This window comes from Macaca nemestrina, chromosome X (assembly GCF_043159975.1).
Source record: "Macaca nemestrina isolate mMacNem1 chromosome X, mMacNem.hap1, whole genome shotgun sequence".
NCBI classification, from domain to species: Eukaryota; Metazoa; Chordata; class Mammalia; order Primates; family Cercopithecidae; genus Macaca; species Macaca nemestrina.
In genome coordinates, this window is record NC_092145.1 from 40487385 (window position 1) to 40504389 (window position 17005).

The 17005-nt window shown below is 39.2% G+C and overlaps 1 protein-coding gene and 1 non-coding gene across 10 annotated transcripts in view; one reads left to right on the forward strand and one right to left on the reverse strand.

Moving 5' to 3' along the window:
- Window positions 1-17005, forward strand: part of LOC105490493 (interleukin 13 receptor subunit alpha 2) — a 38377-nt gene that overhangs the window by 6442 nt on the left and 14930 nt on the right. The window contains exon 2 of one of the 9 annotated variants that reach the window (XM_011756210.3): window positions 15716-15843. The exons of 6 other annotated variants lie outside the window; for them this stretch is intronic. The gene's annotated coding sequence lies outside the window, so the exon portion shown is untranslated. Of the gene's footprint in view, window positions 1-15715; window positions 15844-16638; window positions 16867-17005 lie in introns of those variants that run through there. 2 more of the 9 variants (XM_011756218.3, XM_011756211.3) reach the window with 2 other exon arrangements.
- Window positions 3371-3479, reverse strand: LOC112428157 (U6 spliceosomal RNA). Its single transcript, XR_003020054.1, has one exon. It is a non-coding gene; the product is annotated as a U6 spliceosomal RNA (small nuclear RNA).

The following is a 17005-nucleotide window of genomic DNA, read 5'->3' on the forward strand; positions in this document are numbered from 1 at the left end:
ATAACGTAGCCACATACTTGTCTGGTTAGAAGACTGTCCTCTTCACTAAATGGTGAGTGCCTTTTAAAATATTGCAGAATTTTATTCACTTATATTTTAGTAGAGAGTACAGAGGAGACTCGCAATCCAATCAGGGGGAGAGAATAGAGAAAGCTTATCGAATGAAGTAGTACCTGAGCTAAATCTAAATGACTAGACTAGGTAAAGCAGTATTGATATCAGTGGGAAAAGGCTTAGAGATAAAATAAGACCCGACTTTTCAAGACCTATAAGTAGAAGATGAGTCTAAAAGTGGAAAAGTATTGCTTGCCATGCTAAACATTTTGTATGTTGTTTTATAAGACAACACAATATAGAGGTTAAAGGCACAAACTCTGAAATGGCATTGCCGGGCTTTGAATTTTGGCTCCATCACTTGATAGCTATGAGACCCCAAGGGAATCATGTAGCTTCTCTGTGTTACAGTTTCTATATTAGTAAAATGTGATAACATCAGTACCTACTTCATAATACCATAGTAAGGACTAAGTGAATTAATACAGTGAAGTGCTTAGAAAAACACTGTCACACCAGAAGCACATTGAATTGTGAGTTATTATAAATTGTTCTGCAGAGCAGTGGGAAACCAATGAAAAAGTTTGAACATATTTGAGTTTTTAGAAGGTCGTGCTAGCTACAGTGTGAGAATGACCAGAACCCGACTTATTGTAAGATGGAAAATGCATGGGGAGGTTATTGCTGTTGATTAGTCAAGAGATGGTAATGGCTAGAATCTGTCGTGGCAGTGAAGAAGGAGTGATACAGATGGACTGCAAAGATGCTTAGAGAATTGAATCTTTAGGATATTGTGTATGTGCATGAAATGGTGGTTGAGGATAAATGAGAGAAAGGAATCTAAGATGACTTCTAGGTTTCTGGCTTGGGAAGTCATCCTAGCATTTGATAAAGGAAATAAAGAAAAGGAAGATGATCAGCTGTGTTGGCTGAGCATGGTGGCTCACACCTGTAATCCCAGCACTTTGGGAGGTGCTGGCAGATCACCTGAGGTCAGGAGTTTGAGACTAGCGTGGCCAACATGGTGAAACTCTGTGTCTACTAAAAATACAAAAACTAGCCAGGCATAGTGACAGGTGTCTGCAATCCCAACTACTCGGGAGGTTGAAGCAGGAGAATCGCTTGAACCCGGGAGATGGATGTTGCAGTGAGCCAAGATTGTGCCACTGCACTCCAGCCTCGGTGACAGAATGAGACCCTTCTCAAAAAAAAAAAAAAAAGTTGTGTTAATGTTTTGGGTATTTGTAATCTTCATGGATTTCATGTTCTCTGAAGCAGAGATAACTGAATGATATCATCCATCAGTAATTTGAAATCATGTATTGAAGGATTTTCTAGATACTTTAAGATAATCTGACTAAGGAGAAATTTAATACTGTTCCAAGGAAGATATACTTTCTTCTCCATGCTTTTCTTTGATAAGTTTGTTAATTATATAGTTTAAAAATATTGTTGAGAAAAATCCTTTGGTGACTGATGAGTGATATTTGAGAAATGGACAGGACTTGACTATGGATTGACTATGGTGGTGTGTAGATGTCTAGGGTAACTCTCTGGCTTCTACTGTTGAATGGATACTGCAAGAACACTTGTTTTCAAGTGGGAGATCATGATTCTGGCATTTGACATTTTGCATTTGATGTATGCTTGAGACTTCCATGTGAAGATATTTAGAAAGCAATTAGATATACATCCCTGGAGCTCAGAAGAATAGTTCACATGGGAGATTGTCTCAGTCTGTTTTGTGTTGCTATAAAGGAAAACCTAAGGCTGGGTAGTTTATAGATAAAAGAGTTTATTTGGTTCATGTTTCCGCAGGCTGTACAAGAAGCATGGTTCTGGCGTCAGATTCTGGTAAGGACCTCAAGAAGCTTTCAATCATGGTGGAAGGCAAAGTGGGAGCAGGTGTGTCACATGCAAGAGAGGGAAGAAGAGAGAGTGGGGAGGAACGTGCCAGGCTCTTTTTAACAATCAGATCTACATGAACTAATAATAGAGCAAGAACTGACTCATTACCAAGGGAACAGCACCAAGCCATTCATGAGGGTCTGCCTTTATGACCCAAAGACCTCTCACTAGGCCCCACTTTCAACACTGGGGATCAGATTTCAACATGAGATTAGGAGGGGACAATATCCAAAGTATATCAGAGATATATTTTGGAAGTCATTGGTATATAGATGATAATGGAAGCTGTGGGGGCAGAAAAAATTACCTAGGGAGAATATAGAATCGAAAGAGGTGAAGGCCTTGGGCCAAACCTCAAAGAACTCTGACATTTACTATTAGGATAAGTAATGGATAAGCCTGAAAATGAAATGAAAAAGTGACCAGAGAGGTAGAAAGAAAACTGGGAAATGGGTGTCAGAAAAGCCAAGGGAAAAGTGTTTCAAGAAGGATGATGATAAACAGGTGAATGCTGCTGAAACATAAATAAGATTGGGATTAAAATATTAATTAGATTCAGTAACATGGAGGTCATTAGTTATTCTAGTGGGACCTGTTTCAGTAGAGCTATGGATTGGTGGTGAGGTGAAGGAAGAATCCAGAAGGAAATGGAGTGATGAAGAGCGAGAGGGGAAGTTTCTGGAAATTTGGCTGTGAAGAAGATGGGAGTATTGGGGCAGTAGCTACAGACAAATATGTAGGCAAGGTAATTTGTTTTTATATTTACGGTCGGGAGAAACGAACAGGTTTAAAAGCGAATGAGATGCATTTAGCTGAGATGTGTGTATCCATACATACATCTTATGTATGTGGAAAATATATGAGAGATGAAAAAAATGACTGTAACATTTTTGAAAGTGTGAGCAGGGTTAGAATTCAAAACAGATATGAGGAGCAGGAGGGAAAGAAGAGATAATGTGGAAAGATTCTTGTATCATATCAGAAAGATGAGGGAATTTCTGTCTGATGGTTTCAATTTTGTTTTCCAAAGTATGAGGCAAGCTCATGTGCTGAGATCAAGGGAGAAGGGATGAAATGATTTAAGAGAATGGAAAAGGTTTGTAATGGTCAGTAATGGAATGATGTTGAACAGAGACAAGTAATAGGGCTCCTGAGTAGTACCGTGGGCTTATTTAACATGAAATGTTATGCAATTATCATGGAACTAATCTGTAGTGGGAGTTCTTTCATCAGCACCCAGCAGTGATTTAAGCAGTATTTAAGCCATGGTCATAGATAGTGGAAGCCAAGAATGTGTTTGCATGTGAAAATTTGTACATACACTTCATTGTATTCTGGTTGTAAGTATCAGAAAATAAGGAGGGCTTAGGACCTCCCTAAGAGTGCCCCACCTTTTTAAAAATTCTTTTTTTTAATGGAATGCTTCAAGAATTTATTTGTCATCCTTGTCCAAGGGCTATGCTAATCTTATCTGTATCATCCCAGTTTTAGTATATGTGTGGCTAAAGTGAGAACCCCATCCTCTTCTAAGAAGTAAAGCGGGGGCTAGAGGGTAAGAGGTGCTAGTCATTCTAACCCTCCATTGATGCTTTAAAATGGAAGACAAGGCCATGCTCTTTGGGATGATTGTACTCCACATAGTTCTCTTTCCCTGGCATGCTTGCCTTTGCTCTTCCAGCAGTAATTAATCTCTGGTTATAGAATCAGCTATCTTCTTTATCTGGCACTTTTGCAGGAAGAACATGTACACTGTTGATAGAAATAACACTGATTCATTGAGAGAAAACTTGAATTTCAGGATATTCTGATAATAACCAAAGCATGTGGAGTGAGCTGCCAGTCATTAGAAAACGTGGAGACAAAAAAAGATTAAAATTGTGTGAGTGCACTGCCAGAACAGCCTTCGGAAAATTATGGCAACAACTCATGATGCTGGAAGAAGTGCTACGGCACGTGTGAGCAGTTCATAGCAACAGAATTACCAGAAAGCCATAGAGCGTCCTCCAGCACTTACAGCTTATTTTTTTTTCTTGAGACAGAATCTCGCTCTGTCTCCCAGGCTGAAGTGCAGTGGTGCAACCTTGGCTCACTGCAACCTCGCCTCCCGATTCAAGTAATTTTCCTGCCTCAGCCTCCTGAGTAGTTGGGATTACAGGCACCCGCCTGCAGAGACAGGGTTTCACCATGTTGGCCAGGCTGGTCTCGAACTCCTGACCTCAAGTGATTGCCCACCTTGGCCCCCCAAAGTGCTGGGATCACAGGCGTGAGCCACAGTGCCTGGCCCACTTATATCTTCCTGTTTACAACATTCAGGACTTTGAAAACCTCAAAGGGGGACATTGAAAAATTGTCATACTGTATTTTTGTCCCTGTGAAAAATTTCTACTTCAGCATTTTGTGGTTGTAATATTTGCAAGTGGGGTGGCTGAGTGTGGTTTATTTCCCAGGTACTTGGTCAGAGGCTTTAGCTAAAGGAAGTGCTATATAAGCTAAATGTGGCCCTTCATAAGAATTCTGCAGGAGCTTCAGACTCAAAGGTTATGTGGAAAAGAGGTATCTCACTACAGAAGCACATACTTCTTTGATAACCTGGAAATTTGGGGTTAAAAGGATATTAACTTTTTTTTTTTTTTCTTAAACAAGATCTGGCTCTATTACCCAGGCTGGAGTGCAGTGGCGTGCTCTCAGCTCACAGCAGCCTCCGCCTCCCAGGTTCAAGTAATTCTCTCACCTCCCAAGTAGCTGGGACTACAAGCGTGCACCACCAAGCCTGACTAATTTTTGTGTTTTTGTAGAGACAGGATTTCACTGTGTTGGCCAGGCTGGTCTCAAACTCCTGACCTCAAGTGATCTGCCCGCCTCGGCCTCCCAAAGTGCTGGGATTACAGGCGTGAGCCACTATGGCTGGCCTAAAAGGATATGAACTTTTGAAGTGTTTTGATACGCATTTTTCAAGATTCCTCTAATTAGTTTTAGATCACAGGTTCTGCTTTAAAAAAACAGTGGTTTATGTTGACATGACTGTCTGGGGATAGCTAATCCAGCCAGGGCTGCATGAAAAGTATGCAGCTTTATTGCATGAGGCCAACAAGGGCCTTGGGCTACTCTCAACTTGTTCTGCCATGCCTAGGGTGTTTCCCTCATTTGTTTGATCCAAGGTGGCTCAATGCCAAGATCACATTCTAACAAGCAGGCTGGAGGAAAGGAAGAACAGGTAAGGGGAGAAAAGGTCTATTCTCTTTAAAGGCCTGACTCAAGAGATTGGAGATAACACTTCCATTTACATCTCTTAGGCCAGAACTTAATCACCTGTCACATATAGCTGAAAGGGCACTCAGAACTGTAGTATTTGTTTTGTGTGACCACGTGCCCAGCTACAACTTGGGGGTTCCGTTACCACTGAAGGAGGGGACAGTGAATATTAGGAGACAGCTAGTAATCTCAGCCACATCACCTCCAAAAAGGATTGCATCAATTCACATTTCTACCAGTAGTCTGAGAGAAAGCCCACACTTTATGACTATTTTTAATTTTTTTGGTCTGCCCTGTCAATAGACTTGAGGGGAGGAAACACTGTGTCTTGTTTGTTTTCATATCTGCAGCGTTGAGTACAAAATGAATGCTCAGGAAATGCCTGTGAAATAAAGATCTGGATGGATGCCTGTGGCCATGTCAGCACCAATATAGCAAGCAAAGGTATAAATTAAACACAGGTTATAAAAATAGACTCTAAGGAACCTAAAAAAATGTTGTCTAGCCTAGGCTCGAAAGCAGTTATCAAAACAACGAGAAATTGGGAGAAGTAAGTAGACCTGCCACTTAGGATTATGAGGTGGATTTAATCTTTAAGCCGACGAGTATAAGGAACCAGTCGTCTTAAAGCTGGAAATCCATTTCTATGAGGGGCAATCTGTGTGCTGCAAAACAATAAAGCTCTGCCTACAGGCAACTGAACAGTGACATTTTTTTTTAGTCATAAGCACTTTTAAAAAGTAAGCTTACAAAGTTGCAGATTTAATCTACAAGTGACATAATGGAAAATATTATTCTGAAGCCAAAAAACTAATGAAAAATGTACTGTGAAGAGAGGATGCCCCAGTATTTTAAAAATAAGGACAGCCAGTGATGCAAAAATATATTAATTTGCACTAATGGAAAAGAGGAACATCAGTAGGAGAGAGGAAAAGAGGGAAAAAAGAAAAAAAGAAAAGTAGAAAGAAGAAAAGAAGAGGAGAGGGCCAGGAGAGAGGGGGACATGAGGAAGAAGCAGATGGCAAGAGCCTGAAATGATGAACTAGCTGCCCTCCATGTTCTGCATTCCAAATAGCCTGCTTAGCTAAGCCAGAATAAACAGAATTTTGCCTAGAGATATGCACTTACTAAAACTCTTTGGGAAGATGCACAGCTATATTGTTTGATCCCTTAGTTGCAAAGTTTTCAAAATACAATAAAGTCTATGTGTTCCTATTCTGCATTTTGAAATTAGGACTAGAACCAGAATTTCTGCCACTCTCTTGATTCAGATCTTTGGTTTGAATCATTTAAGCCAAAGACTAACAACCACAATTTAAAACTGCCTTACAAAAATATACAATAGTAAGTTTTCTTTATGATGAGTTTTGCTGCAGAAAACAAATTTAGAAGAAAACAAATGAAACCTCAGATTGCACATAGGAAGTAGACATGTTCTATAGTCTGGAAAAAGGGCAGGTTTTAAAAAAAATAATATTCTATTAGAAATGCCAGAAGTTGGAGATAGCTTTGCAAAGTTTTATTTTTTGAGATGGAGTCTTGCCCTGTCACCCAGGTTGGAATGCAATGGCAGGATCTTGGCTCACTGCAACTTCTGCCTCCCAGGTTCAAGTGATTCTCCTGCCTCAGCCTCCTGAGTAGCTGGGATTACAGGTGCGTGTCACCACACCCGGCTAATATTTTTATATCTTTAGTAGCATGGGGTTTCACCATGTTGGCCAGGTTGGTCTCAAACTCCTGACCTCGTGATCCGCCTGCCTCGGCCTCCCAAAGTGCTGGGATTACAGGCGTGAGCCACCTTGCCAGCCTGCAAAACTATTTTAGCAGATGGAAAGTACTTGTTAATGTAATCGTTGGTGAAACTAAACTTTGGTAGTTTCTAAATGCCTCAGAAAAAATGCCCTGCCTTAATATGGGTACCTTTTGATAAGTATATCCTAAAGTACTCTGACCTGTATCCATAAAATAAGAACAGCATCATTGCTAAATAGGTGTGACAAGAATCTAAGGAAGAGCAGGATTAAACCTTCATGTGCGATGTTCTCCATCCATGTTTTAAAGAGGGAAGAAAAGAGATTTCCTCCCAGCCATAGCTCCTTATGTTCCTTCATTGCAAACCTCTCAAAGGAGTTATTGTGAGGTTTGGAAGCCTGCAAACCTGAGTGGCCCCACCCTGGGAGACATTTTCATAGACGTGATAATGGACTGGACTAATTAGAGTCATGTGTCATTTAATGATGGGGATAATTTCTGACAAATGTGTCATTAGGCCATTTCACCCTCGTGCGAACACCCTAGAGCATACTTACACAAACCTATGTGGTATAGCCTACTACACACCTAGGCTATATGGTATAGCTTATCGCTCCTAGGTTATAAACCTGTGCAGCATATGACTGTACTGAATACTTTAGGTAATTATAACATAATGCTAAGTATTTGTGTTTTAAATATATCTAAAAATAGAAAAAATACAGTAAAAATTATGGTATAAAAGGTTTAAAAATGGTATCCCTGTACTGGGCACTTGACATGAATCGAGGTTGCAGGACTGGAAGTTGCTCTGGGCGAGTCAGTGAGTGAGAAGTGAGTGAATGTGAAGGCCTAGGACATTACTGTACACTCCTGTAGACTTCAGAAACACTGTCCAGTTAGGCCACATTACATTTATAAAAAATAAAGTAATTGCACTAGGACATTATAATGGCTGCAGTGTCACTAGATGATAAGAATTTTTCAGCTCACCTATAATCTTAGGGGACCATTGTTGTATATGTTGTTCCTTGTTGACCAAAACATCATTAGGCAGTGCATGACTGTATTAATGACTGAATGGGACTGAATGTGCCAGTATCTTCTGACTTATATGATCATTTTGATGTAAAGAATCTGTGTTTGAAAAAGGGGAGGTGGACTGTGTTATCGTGATTTATAGGATATATGTAGATTTGGTTTTTGGCTAGTTTCCAGGCACATAGCTCCTAAAACTCCTGGAATCTTTTAAGTGGTAAATGTCTTTTTGTATGCTAGTGAGATAACTGTTGGCTGGGGGCTCCTGGATAGTTTCAGGATGGGGGCTGTTTGCCAGGGGAACCAACCACATGATCTCCTCACCTTCAATCTCCTCACCGCCCTCATCCAGGGAAGAGAGAGGGGCTGAATGTTGAATTGATCACCAATGACCAACGTTGTAATCAATTATACCTAAATAATGAAGTCTCCATAAAAACCCAGAAGGACTGGGTTTGGGGAGCTTCTGGAGAGCTAAACATATGGAGATACCTGGAGAAGGCATGGAAGCTTTGTGCCTTCTCTCTCATGTTTTGCTAATGCATCTCTTCCATCTGGCTGTTCATTTGTATCCTTTGTAATACCATTTATAATAAATGGGTAAAAGTAAGTAAAGTGTTTCCCTGAGTTGTGAGCTATCCTAGCAAATTAACCATACCCAGAAGTCAGAAACACAAGTCACAACCCAGGGATTGCTATTGGCATCTGAAGTAGGGGCAGTCTTGAGGGATTGAACTCTTAACTTGAGGGATCCGATACTATCTCCTGGTAGATAGTCTTAGAATTGACTTGAATTAGTGGAGAAGTGATTGGTTGTTGGTGAAGGAGACATCTCCATACGTTTCGGTGACCAGAGACGAAGAATTCTGTGTTGTTTTGCCTGCGTGAGAATAGGACAAACGCTGTTTTTTTCCTATCCCTAATAGTTATCTATACTCACTGTGTCAAAATTTACCCTTCCATTCTTTCTTGAACTCATTTTAATCTAGGTTTTTCCCCCAACGTGCCACTGACTGAATTCCCTTAGCAATATTAGCAACGATTTCCACTTTGCTTAAACCATTAGCCCGTTCTCAGGCCTCGTTTTACTCCACTTATCTGCAGCTTTTGATATTGTCTACCTATCACTTTATCCTTGAAACGTTTTCCCCACTTGATTTTCCTTTCACTTATATGGCCTCTCTTTTGTCTCCTTTGTTGGTAGCAAGATCTATTTAGCCTTTTATATATTGAAGGTCCCAGTCATTGGCCCTCTTGTCTTTATCTCATCTACACTCTACCTTAGGTGACTCCAATCAATCACATGGCTCTAAATGTTGTCTATATCCTGATGGTTCCCAAATTTATATTTACAGCTCTGGTCTTTCCCCCATCTCCAGAGTTGAATATTCAACTGCCTACTCATCTCTTCTTGGATGTTAGTTAGTTAGTCAGCTCAAACTTAAACATCCAAAATTGAACTCTTGACCATCATCCCTAGGCCCCATAAACAATTATCCAGATGGCCATGCCAAAATAAAGCCATCATCTTCTGATACTGCACACTCAATCCACCAGTATATTCTATCAGCACTGCTATCAACCTGGTCAAAGTCACCATCATCTCTAGCCCGGGTCATTGTTTCTACCTTTCCATTGCATACAATAGCCCTTTAAAATGTAATCTACATCATGTTGAGGTGGGAGAGTTCCCTGGCCCCCTGTGCAGAACCTGTGACAGGGGTATGTGGCTCTCTGGCAACAGGGGGTTGTGGGAGGGGGAGCATGCAGAGGGGCAGGTGCAGGAGCCAGGGTGAATGCTTTGGACTCTGGATCCACAGCAGTATCTAGGGGTGGGTGTCTGCGACTCTTGAAGCCCAAGTGGGCATGTATTACAGTGTGCTCTTTTAGCTTTGTCATCTGTGGATGGCTTAAGTGTTAAACAGTTCAGTGGACTCTGCCTTTTTGCAAGGGCAGAGGGCCAGTGTGGCAGCTTTCTGTATGTTGAGTTCTTGTCCAGCATCCAGGAAAAATCAGGTCACACACGAACTTGAAGGATGAATGCAGGGGTTTTACTGAGTGGTAGAGGTGTCTCTCTGCGGGATGGATGTGGAACTGGAAGGTGGAGTGGGAGGATCGTCTTCCCCTGGAGTTTGGCCATTCAGCAGCTGATCTCCTCTTTGACTGTCTCCAGCTGAACTCCTCTCAGCATTCAGACGCTCCTTCTCTTCTCTCTGCTGTGCCTTTCTGCCATTCTTCCATGCTTCTGTTTGTCCCCTCATGGAGGCTAGGGTTTGGAGTTTATATGTGTACAGGATAAGGGTGCATGGTGGGCAAAAAGCAGCATTTTGAACGTGAAAACAGGAAAGCCTGTTCCCATTTAGGGCCATGGGTTTCCAGGCTTGAGGGTGGGGCCTTTGCTTGGGAAATGCCCTCTTCTACCCAGTATTTCCCTGTCTCCTGTCCATATCAAAGTCACTGCTCACAACTGTCCAGTTGCTTCCCATTTTACTAAAAATAAATGGCAAATTCATCACCATGGCCTACCCACTCCTATATTTGTGAGATCATCTAACTTTTTCTGTTCCCTATCCTGTTGGTCTTCCTATTCCTGAAACTACTAAGCTGATTCCTGCCACAGGGCTTTTGAATGTGCTCTTCCTTCTATCTGAAACATTCTTTCCCTGTATCTTTACCTGGTTTATTTCCTCACATCACTGAAGTCCTTGATGCTACTTTCTCAGAGAGTCATTCCCTGACTACCCTTACCTAAAATGAATCACCCATTATTCTTTCATGTTATCCTGCTTTATTTTTCTTTATACAACTTGTGATTATCTGATATGTTTATTGTCTGTCTCCCACACCAGAAATGAGGGTAGCTACTTTGTCTTGTTCACTGCTGTATCCCCAGTACCTATAACAGTGCCTAGCATGTAGTAGGCTTCCTGAAATAATTGAATAGTTAATATGTAATAGAAATATTAATATTTAATTGTTTTTAACATTCTTTTCTATAATTAATGGTACTATATGTAATATAATACCACATTTCCATGTGTTTACAGTCTATAAATAACATACTGGTAGATAACCTGGAAGGAATATAAAAATTGCTATTGTACATTTTGTATTCTATTTTTACTGAGTATTGAGTGGGTAGAGTATATCCTATTATTTACTTTTGAAGGTGTTACATGACATGGATGTTTTGGGTATTCCCTGCCTGTTTGCAAACAAGTATTTGGGACCATCTGGGAGTACAGAGAACAGTGTTGAACAAAAGAGATTGTTTTGCTAGTTCCAGAGCAGTAGTGCCTTTCAAGGCAGTGCATTGCTCTTCAGTTATGACTTCATTGGAGTAGAATATAAGGTATATTTAGTAAGAACTATTTGACCTGTTTTAAGAAATATTTACTAATTGATGACCTGGGGGATTTTATTTAGAGGGTTGCAAAAAAAAAATTTTAGTGAGTTGCTTTTAAAAAGCATGTTGGTGGTTTGTTGGATAGAATTATACACCAATAAAGCTGTGATCTCAGCTTGGGGACAAATTCTGAAATTTGTAAACTGCTTCATGAATTAACACTGTAAACCTAGATGTTGCTATGGTGGCTCAAAACTGAATTGTCTATCTTTGACAGTGTTGCAGGAAACTTGTTAGCCAGATGAACTCAAGATGTCATACAGGAAAAGCATCTAGAAAAGCATTATGAGGCCTGGCGCTATGGCTCAGGCCTGTAATCCCAGCACTTTGGTAGGCCGAGACAGGAGGATGACTTGAGCCCAGGAGTTCGAGACCAGCCTAGTCAATATAATGAGATCCCTGTCTCTACAAAATAAATAAATAAATAAATAAATAAACAAATAAATAAATAAATAAATAAATTTTAAAAAATGAAAATAGTTATGGCCTAGAATGACTACCCATGGTTTTATAAGAACTGTGGATTTATTGACCATATTTTATAAATATCAAATAATGTTAGTATGTAATCTTATCAGGGATGGAAATATAATCATGCTATATAGAGCTGGATGTTAAAGTGATATTTGTTAAAAATAAGTCCTACATGTATTTCAATTTCATACAATAATTTTCATAATTCAGCATCTTCCTAAGTTCCTTGTGTATATGTATAAGACATGACTGACACCACTTTATTACTGGCAAACATGATGCATCTGTGTGATTCAAAGCCTTTTTGTGTTTGATAGTACAAAGTCATCTTCAGCATTCTTTATAAACTACTTCACTGCAGGACATGTTATTTGTCAGCTATTACCTAAATTAGATTTGATTCACCACCAGGTCATAGGCTGATTGTACTATCATTGAGCCATGTATTAATCTCAGTGTGTTATCAGGCCTCAAAACCTGGCAGGTTCCAGAGATTCTGTATATGGTGCTGAGTCATGACTATACTCCAGAAGCTGTGAATAGGCATTTATACATGTTGGATGGCCTTCTTGAAATAAGATTAGTTATCCAGGAAGCCAGTGCTCTTGAGTCTCATCCTGAAACCACGGATGGCTATATGGCAGATTAACTATTGGAACTGAGAATTATAGCCTAGGGATAACTTGTGTGAGAGAAAACTGCCTTTCACAGGGTGAGATTACTTGAAAGAGAGTATTATATTTTAAAAGGAGTGTGATTTTTAGAATCAGATATTGGCATCCTTTATTGCTTAAATTGTATAACCTTGAGAAACCTGAGCCCCAAATGCCTCATTTGTAATATTGGGATGATAATAATAGTAGTCATAAAAGTTTGTAAGGCTTAAGTGAGGTAATCCATATAAGCATCTGACACGGAGCTTGACACCTAGTAAAGGCAAAATAAACTATAATCCCTGTTATTATTATTATTGTTTTCTGAGGTCACCTGGCAAAGCTGGTGAGAAAGCCCAAATCTCCTAGTCAATGCCTTCTCATGTAAGACTATATCAATTTATCATTTCATCTGCAAATGACATTAAAGTTTGCAATCATGCTACATTTCCATTTTTTCTCTCCTCAGTGTCTATTTCTCTATTTTTCCATTTTCTTTCTCCTCAAGCCCCATTCTAAAACCTTTGACCAGTATTTTTAGATAGCTTAAACAATGTGAATAGGAAGTATCAAATTTTATAATTGATTTTTTTTTTACACAAAGGCAACAGAAATAACATGCCTATAGTTTTTATGTGTTGTTTTAAAGAAATCATTTTAGTGACATTGCAAAATTCCATTTATCATTTTTTAATAAATAATTGTCTTTGCAAATTGGTCACTGCCTTTACAATAAAATAAAACAAAAAACATATGGTCATTTTGGACACTTTAGAAGAATCTTTTTTTTTTCCTTCGTCAACATAGAGAAAGAACATTTCTAAAAAACCATGTTATGTATATTAGCCTAGCAATGTTTTTCTGTCTTTTCCTTCCTTTTCCTATCCTTTCTGTATAGATTGTATCAGCTGTGGGGCCCTGTGCTAGTCATATTACTTCTCTAAGCCCCAGTTTTACTGTTTGTAAATATGCAGTACAAACCTTATACACTTACAGACCTGTTAAAAAATCAATACAAATTCTTTACAAACTACAAAAAGCTAAACAAATGAAAGTAATTACTGTTATTATGGCAAAGATCAGTAAAGGCAGCACATTGGATCAACAAGGGTGGTATAAATTGGAAATTAACAATAAGTGTCTAATTATCTACTGTGTACAAGTCTATTTTGCTGAATTAATAAAGGCAAATGTGTAGGTTGTGGCAAGTTATTTTCAAGTGTTGCTTAGTGGCAATGTCCTCAGAAGCAAACCCCTCTCAAGTATATAGAGCAATTTACTATCCTCCTAGCACTTTCACATACATTATCGTATTTAATCTTCAAGACACCCCTGCCAGGCTTGTATCATTACCTCCATTTTATAGATACAAATTGAGATATAATTTACCTCTTACAACAGTGGTTGAGGCAGGAGTGAAATCCAGATTGATACTTACACCGCTGTACCTTTTATTATAACAAGCTCCTCGACTATATATCTGTTACTTTATCCAAAGAATAATTGGTCCTCCCGGCTTTTATAGCACCTTGGTATAATTCCAAATTTGCTTTAGATGGCTTTTGGCCCCACCCATAACCTCCCCATCTTGTGACTTGTAGAATCTGTGTCCTGGCTCTGTGACTGTTTCAGGAATACCTAACTAATGTTTTCTACGTGCTTGATTATCAGACAGGCAAGAAAGTATTAGAGATTCTAATTAATGTCTCTAAAGTAGAGAGGAGAACAAAAGAGGACCTGTGATAACTGCCTAAGTTAATCTATTTCTTGAGAAACCATATGATTGGTAAGTACCTGGAATTTCTCCAATAATGCAAAGATTGCAGCCAGCTCTTAAAGTGAGAGTATTATGTTGCATGACTTTGAAGTGGTGGGGAAGCGAGATTGAGAAGAGGCAATCACTTTAGGTTTGCCATTCCAAAGGAGATTCTCAGTGAGAAACTATCCCAGCAATAGTGTTGTGTAAAACTGAGTGGGTAGAAAGAGAAAGCTACCCTCCACATTGATCTTCAGCATGGAAATATTACCTAGTATAGTGATTACCATCAAGGGCTCTGGTACTAGATTGTCTAGATTTAAATCCAGGTTTCATCATTTATGGCCTGTGTGACTTGAGGGAAGCCATTTGACTTCTGAATGTCTTAGTTTCTGTTCTTCGAAAAGTTAATCTCATAGAGTAAAGAGTAGAATAGAAGTTAACAGAGGCTGGGTGGGGAATAAGGGAGCAAGGATGGGGAGAGGTTGGTGAACGGGTACAATGTTACAGTTAGATAAGAGGAATACATTCTGCTTTCTATTGCACAGTAAGGTGAGTATAGCTAACAACAATGAATTGTATTTTTCAAAAGCTAGAAGAAAGGAATCTGAATGTTCTTACCACCAAGAACTGATAAATGTTTGAGGTGATGTATATGTAAATTACCGTGATTTGATCATTACACAACGTTATCCATGTAACAAAACATTAGACTCTACCCCATAAATATGTATAATCATTATGTATCAATTAAAATTAAATTAAACATAAAAAGAAAATTTAAACAAATAACATAGAACTAAAAATAGTATATATGTCCAAGTCTGATTGTGAGGATTATATGAGATAATGCATATAATTGCATGGCACAGAGCAGTGCCTGAGATGATGAATAAATACTAGAAGGTATTATTATTATGACAGATACTATGATGTTGCCACTTTCACTTTGTATCTTCTGCAAGATTTAGCTGGGGTAGTTATCTGGCAAAAAAATTCTAAAGATGCTCAATAAATGTTTATTGAATTATTGCTCTGTCAGAAATGTCATAATGATAAAACTGTGTGGTGCGCTGGATGGTTTGGGTGGTGACAGTAGGTAGAGGAAGGTTGGGAGTCAGGAAGAGGCTTCTAGTAAAATAGGTGCAGGATAGATTCATTATGATAAGAACATTTATTTGCTAGTTAGTGGAAAGGGTTCAGGAGATGTGGTTTTCAGTCCCAGCTCTGCCACCAATAAGTTGTATACACTTGGCCTACTGACCTTCCTCTCTGGCTGTTATTTCCTTATTTTTAAAAATGAGGCACTAAGACCAGATGAGTGGTTATGAACTGTGGTCTGGGGGTCTGAAATATGTAAAAACAACTTCTTCAGATCTAATATGTCTGCATTTGCTTTTCTAATCTTCCCTTTGTCTTCAGGTCCCCCTCTTCCTTGTGAGAAACTCAGGTGTTCCTGGTAACCAGATAGTGTATAAAGTCCCTTATTGTGATAGTGACAATCCTGTGACCCAGAAGCAAAGGAGAGAATTGTCTTTGTGTTCATTTGGGTAAGAAAGTCTTGGTTGGGCCCTAGGTGTAATTCAGCAACTCCTTTTCTGGGTTTATCCATAAGTGATGCTAGAAGCTAGCTATCTTATTTTCCACCTTTGCTTAGGTATATTGATTGGTCTGATCCATGAAATGCTATTTGATAGCCTGAGTCAGATTTCAGTAGCCTATAAATGGAATAGAAGCAAATGATTTTTAACTCTTTACTTAGCATTTATGCTGTACATGACACAATGCTACTAAATTTTAAAGAACAGATCGATAGGGGAGAGAGAATTTTGTTAGGATCTCTCTGAGAGCATTGTAAGGGCAGCCTGATTGCCTTAGTCCAAGGTAATATGGAAGGTTTTCTCTTTGTCAGACCTATTGCCTTGATCCCAGTAGTAACCAGTGTGTTCATCTTAATCTCTGTGGAAGATCTGTAACCTTCTGTTAGCCAAATCTACCTAGTACTTACAGATGCATTAGTGGGCAGCCATTGGCTGGCAAGTAGAGGGAGAGGAATTGGGGAGAAAGAGAGATTTGTTGGGCCTCAGTGAGAGAAATGACATTCTTTCCTGATTTTATGAGACGCAGAATTTTAAAAATAACATGGTGTTGATTCAGCTTGGTTAGCTAATTAAAGGAAGACTTAAAACACTGGGGTCCCAGAGGAAAAGCATTCATAATCCTGAGTCCAGTCTGTGGGACACAGCAGAATAGGGTGAAAGTGCACAGGACTGGGAATCATGATCTCTGTTCTACTTCCAGCTTTGTTACTAATTTGCTGTGTAATCTTGGTCGGGGCAAGTCTGAGTTTTACTTCCCAATTTATAAAAGAGAATTTGACTAGCATAGTCTCTAATATACATACTGGCTCTAAAAATTTGATCCTAAGATTCTATAAAGTAGCCATTGAAGCTTATCTAAGTTACAATATTACAGATGGATCAGGTAGTAGGAAGAGGGGGTGTGGAAGAGAGGGTCTGTCCTACTGAATTAATCTATGCACAGGAAAAGAAGGGCAGTCCCTGAAAGTTCGGGTAAGTGACTTTTAATCCTTTACTTTCTGTGAAATTGTTGGTTCCAGAATATAGATTCGAAGAGAAGTGTATGGAACTGGGAGTAGTAATTTTTCCTTAAAAGTAAAGTATTTTAAATTGAGTAGGTATTTGAAGGCAT